The sequence below is a fragment of the Epinephelus lanceolatus genome, chromosome 5, assembly GCF_041903045.1.
Source record: "Epinephelus lanceolatus isolate andai-2023 chromosome 5, ASM4190304v1, whole genome shotgun sequence".
Lineage (NCBI taxonomy): Eukaryota > Metazoa > Chordata > Actinopteri > Perciformes > Serranidae > Epinephelus > Epinephelus lanceolatus.
In genome coordinates this window covers 47,383,208-47,389,207 of record NC_135738.1, presented here as the reverse complement: position 1 = coordinate 47,389,207, position 6,000 = coordinate 47,383,208, and the positions used below count along the sequence as shown (strand labels likewise).

Here is a 6,000-nt window from a genome sequence, read left to right as displayed (position 1 = left end):
CTATCATCTCAGTAAATTAAGTGGATATATATAAACATAAATTCCAATAAAAAATATAGATATATACTATGACATGTTAGAAAATAAATGCGAGTGTGACGGGAATGAGGGCAATGTGTGAGGGTGCTGGTGTGTGTAGGAGCGAGCTGGAGGAGAGAGCAGCAGTGCACAGTTGGCGGACGCTACAGTAGGCTTATATATACAGTACAGGCCAAAAGTTTGGACACACCTTCTCATTCAATGCGTTTTCTTTATTTTCATGACTATTTACATTGTAGATTCTCACTGAAGGCATCAAAACTATGAATGAACACATGTGGAGTTATGTACTTAACAAAAAAAGGTGAAATAACTGAAAACATGTTTTATATTCTAGTTTCTTCAAAATAGCCACCCTTTGCTCTGATTACTGCTTTGCACACTCTTGGCATTCTCTCCATGAGCTTCAAGAGGTAGTCACCTGAAATGGTTTTCCAACAGTCTTGAAGGAGTTCCCAGAGGTGTTTAGCACTTGTTGGCCCCTTTGCCTTCACTCTGCGGTCCAGCTCACCCCAAACCATCTCGATTGGGTTCAGGTCCGGTGACTGTGGAGGCCAGGTCATCTGCCGCAGCACTCCATCACTCTCCTTCTTGGTCAAATAGCCCTTACACGGCCTGGAGGTGTGTTTGGGGTCATTGTCCTGTTGAAAAATAAATGATGGTCCAACTAAACGCAAACCGGATGGGATGGCATGTCGCTGCAGGATGCTGTGGTAGCCATGCTGGTTCAGTGTGCCTTCAATTTTGAATAAATCCCCAACAGTGTCACCAGCAAAACACCCCCACACCATCACACCTCCTCCTCCATGCTTCACAGTGGGAACCAGGCATGTGGAATCCATCCGTTCACCTTTTCTGCGTCTCACAAAGACACGGCAGTTGGAACCAAAGATCTCAAATTTGGACTCATCAGACCAAAGCACAGATTTCCACTGGTCTAATGTCCATTCCTTGTGTTTCTTGGCCCAAACAAATCTCTTCTGCTTGTTGCCTCTCCTTAGCAGTGGTTTCCTAGCAGCTATTTGACCATGAAGGCCTGATTCGCGCAGTCTCCTCTTAACAGTTGTTCTAGAGATGGGTCTGCTGCTAGAACTCTGTGTGGCATTCATCTGGTCTCTGATCTGAGCTGCTGTTAACTTGCCATTTCTGAGGCTGGTGACTCGGATGAACTTATCCTCAGAAGCAGAGGTGACTCTTGGTCTTCCTTTCCTGGGTCGGTCCTCATGTGTGCCAGTTTGGTTGTAGCGCTTGATGGTTTTTGCGACTCCACTTGGGGACACATTTAAAGTTTTTGCAATTTTCCGGACTGACTGACCTTCATTTCTTAAAGTAATGATGGCCACTCATTTTTCTTTAGTTAGCTGATTGGTTCTTGCCATAATATGAATTTTAACAGTTGTCCAATAGGGCTGTCGGCTGTGTATTAACCTGACTTCTGCACAACACAACTGATAGTCCCAACCCCATTGATAAAGCAAGAAATTCCACTAATTAACCCTGATAAGGCACACCTGTGAAGTGGAAACCATTTCAGGTGACTACCTCTTGAAGCTCATGGAGAGAATGCCAAGAGTGTGCAAAGCAGTAATCAGAGCAAAGGGTGGCTATTTTGAAGAAACTAGAATATAAAACATGTTTTCAGTTATTTCACCTTTTTTTGTTAAGTACATAACTCCACATGTGTTCATTCATAGTTTTGATGCCTTCAGTGAGAATCTACAATGTAAATAGTCATGAAAATAAAGAAAACGCATTGAATGAGAAGGTGTGTCCAAACTTTTGGCCTGTACTGTATATAAGCCTACTGTAGCGTCCGCCAACTATCTATCTATCTATCTATCTATCTATCTATATACAGTACAGGCCAAAAGTTTGGACACACCTTCTCATTTAATGCGTTTTCTTTATTTTCATGACTATTTACATTGCAGATTCTCACTGAATGCATCAAAACTATGAATGAACACATGTGGAGTTATGTACTTAACAAAAAAAGGTGAAATAACTGAAAACATTTTATATTCTAGTTTCTTCAAAATAGCCACCCTTTGCTCTGATTACTGCTTTGCACACTCTTGGCATTCTCTCGATGAGCTTCAAGAGGTAGTCACCTGAAATGGTTTTCCAACAGTCTTGAAGGAGTTCCCAGAGGTGTTTAGCACTTGTTGGCCCCTTTGCCTTCACTCTGCGGTCCAGCTCACCCCAAACCATCTCGATTGGGTTCAGGTCTGGTGACTGTGGAGGCCAGGTCATCTGCCGCAGCACTCCATCACTCTCCTTCTTGGTCAAATAGCCCTTACACAGCCTGGAGGTGTGTTTGGGGTCATTGTCCTGTTGAAAAATAAATGATCGTCCAACTAAACGCAAACTGGATGGGATGGCATGTCGCTGCAGGATGCTGTGGTAGCCATACTGGTTCAGTGTGCCTTCAATTTTGAATAAATCCCCAACAGTGTCACCAGCAAAACACCCCCACACCATCACACCTCCTCCTCCATGCTTCACAGTGGGAACCAGGCATGTGGAATCCATCCGTTCACCTTTTCTGCGTCTCACAAAGACACGGCGGTTGGAACCAAAGATCTCAAATTTGGACTCATCAGACCAAAGCACAGATTTCCACTGGTCTAATGTCCATTCCTTGTGTTTCTTGGCCCAAACAAATCTCTTCTGCTTGTTGCCTCTCCTTAGCAGTGGTTTCCTAGCAGCTATTTGACCATGAAGGCCTGATTCGCGCAGTCTCCTCTTAACAGTTGTTCTAGAGATGGGTCTGCTGCTAGAACTCTGTGTGGCATTCATCTGGTCTCTGATCTGAGCTGCTGTTAACTTGCGATTTCTGAGGCTGGTGACTCGGATGAACTTATCCTCAGAAGCAGAGGTGACTCTTGGTCTTCCTTTCCTGGGTCGGTCCTCATGTGTGCCAGTTTCGTTGTAGTGCTTGATGGTTTTTGCGACTCCACTTGGGGACACATTTAAAGTTTTTGCAATTTTCCGGACTGACTGACCTTCATTTCTTAAAGTAATGATGGCCACTCGTTTTTCTTTAGTTAGCTGATTGGTTCTTGCCATAATATGAATTTTAACAGTTGTCCAATAGGGCTGTCGGCTGTGTATTAACCTGACTTCTGCACAACACAACTGATGGTCCCAACTCCATTGATAAAGCAAGAAATTCCACTAATTAACCCTGATAAGGCACACCTGTGAAGTGGAAACCATTTCAGGTGACTACCTCTTGAAGCTCATCGAGAGAATGCCAAGAGTGTGCAAAGCAGTAATCAGAGCAAAGGGTGGCTATTTTGAAGAAACTAGAATATAAAACATGTTTTCAGTTATTTCACCTTTTTTTGTTAAGTACATAACTCCACATGTGTTCATTCATAGTTTTGATGCCTTCAGTGAGAATCTACAATGTAAATAGTCATGAAAATAAAGAAAACGCATTGAATGAGAAGGTGTGTCCAAACTTTTGGCCTGTATTGTATATATATATATATATATATATATATATACATATATATATATACTGTGTATTGTTTTTCGGCACTACCTTGTTCTCTATAGCTGATGTAAGGTGAATTACTCCTGTGTGGGATCAATAAAGTTCTTATCTTAGCCACCTGAGAAGATCAAATACATTGTTTTTGGTGCCTAACTGTTTCCCAAGTATATTAGTGTGTGTGTGTGTGAATGAATAAATGAGAGGCATTAACGTAAATTTCTTTGTAGAAAGGCGCTTGGAAATGGAAAAGTCCATTCACTTCTATTAGTTTACAGCGCAGCCTTGCCACATCCAATATGGCGGCGACGTTGACGTATCGCTGCAGCGGGCAAACCCACTCGATGCGGCGTCTACGTATATATGTCTATGTGGTTGAGGTGGTTGATACAGCCATAGACATATATACATAGACGCTGCATCGACTGCATGAGCGCGTCCTCGCCGGCCGCCATCTTGGATGGGTCTCGCTTCGCCTCCTCAGTGCATTCACTTCTATTGAGGAAGGAGCTGTATGCACAAGTAAAATGGAATAACTCGCTGAATTTTCAACTGATTTTCACACGGTTTGGTTTGTTAGAAACGGCACACATGTAGTTATGATACAGGATGCTTTCGTACATTAAAAATGCGGGATTTCATGCTTTAATACTTTCTGCAGATAGCAACAGCATGTTATTTAGATCACAACAAGTTCTTTTATTCACCTCAACCCCAGAGTGGGATGGATATATATATATATATATATATATATATATATATATATATATAGCCTATAGGCTATAGATAGATATAGATATACACACACATATGTATACACTGTATAAACACAATATACACAATACAAAACATAGTATAGCATATTAATAAATTTATTAATATATTTTAATAAAGAAAAAGTTCTATTGTTGATTGAGTTTATTTCTCACACACACCCACTCTCTTTTATACCCACAGCCATCAGACTTAATAATTCTTTGTTAAACAGATGACCTTACAGACTTCTTTGAAATTTTCTTTTCAGGGATTAGTAAAGTTATTCTTATTACACTGACTGCTGTGATCCCTCAAAAGTAGTAAAAAACATTTTCAGTATTTACATAAACACTGAAATTAATTTTGGTATTGGTATTATAACTATGAAAATGGGACTGTGGTCAAGATAATTTGAAAAAAGATACAGAAGGATGAGCAGCAGCGGATATTTGCAGCACAGCTGGTGGAAAAGTGAATATGTGCACAAAGGTGTGCTAGGCAAGGCAAGTTTATTTGTATAGCACAATTCAACACAAGGTAATTCAAAGCGCTTTACAGAGACATTAAAAGCAACAAGACACAATTTAAAACAATAAAAACAGTCGATTGAAAAGGGAAATAGAAATTGAGAATGATAGTGATAATAATAAAATACAGTAACATAAAATAAAAACAGGCTCAATACATTGAACCGTCAGGATAAGAAAAGAAGTAAAATAATAAAAGGCATAAATCAGCAGTGTGTAGTCAAAAAGTACGGGCAGCAGAATACAGCAGGTAAGTATTTAATCTAAGAGTACGCTTCAGTAAACAATAGTGTTTTTAGTCCTGATTTAAAGGAGCTGACAGTTTGAGCAAACCTCAGATCTACATATTATGCTATACATAATATGCTATACTGTGTTTTGTATTGTGTATATGGTGTTAAAAAAAGAACTTGTTGTGATCTAAATAACATGCTGTTGCTATCTGCAGAAAGTATTAAAGCATGAAATCCCGCATTTTTAATGTACGAAAGCATCCCGTATCATAACTACATGTGTGCTGTTTGTAACAAACCAAACCGCGTGAAAATCAGTTGAAAATTCAGTGAGTTATTCTATTTTACTTGTGCATACAGCTCCTTCCTCAAAAGAAGTGAAAGCACTGTGGAGGCGAAGCGAGACCCATCCAAGATGGCGGCCGGCGAGGACGTCGGCTCCAATAGGCAGCGGCAGTCATTGCGGCGTCTATGTATATATGTCTATGGATACAGCCGTCTAAATACCGCCTACTTTGAGTTGACTTATTTTATTGGTCTTGGCTTTAGTTTTTGCATAAAGTAAACCGCGTTGATTGGTCCAATCAAATGTCAGTCGCGTTTGGCAAACCGTTAATATCCCGCCTACTCTTCCTTTATTGGCTGAGAGAGAGGCATTGGCATTGGGTTGACGCTGGGGATTGGTTAGAAAGACGTCCGTCACGAATCAATTTTTTTTCCCTCAGAAAAAAAAGCAAACAAAAAAACAGTCGAACAGGCAGAGACAGCAAGGCATACCTCAGCTATTGTCACTGAAATATAATGTTTTTATCAACGAAGCCGACACTATCCGTTCTGTGGATTTAACGCGACACCTACAAGCATTATAATCGTGAGTAAAACAGCTATTTCTCTTTGTCTTTACCATGCGGTCAATCACATACAGTGGAATTTGGGGTAGCTGTCT

General features: G+C 40.5%; 1 protein-coding gene across 4 annotated transcripts in view; it reads left to right on the top strand.

Annotated features, from left to right (window-relative positions):
• Positions 1 to 5,787: 5,787 nt before the first annotated feature.
• Positions 5,788 to 6,000, top strand: part of LOC117262212 (uncharacterized protein C14orf93 homolog) — a 42,724-nt gene continuing 42,511 nt past the window's right edge. For 3 of the 4 annotated variants that reach the window (XM_078168289.1, XM_078168288.1, XM_033634998.2), the window contains exon 1: positions 5,796 to 5,925. The gene's annotated coding sequence lies outside the window, so the exon portion shown is untranslated. Of the gene's footprint in view, positions 5,926 to 6,000 lie in introns of all 4 variants that reach the window. The other variant, XM_078168287.1, reaches the window with a different exon arrangement.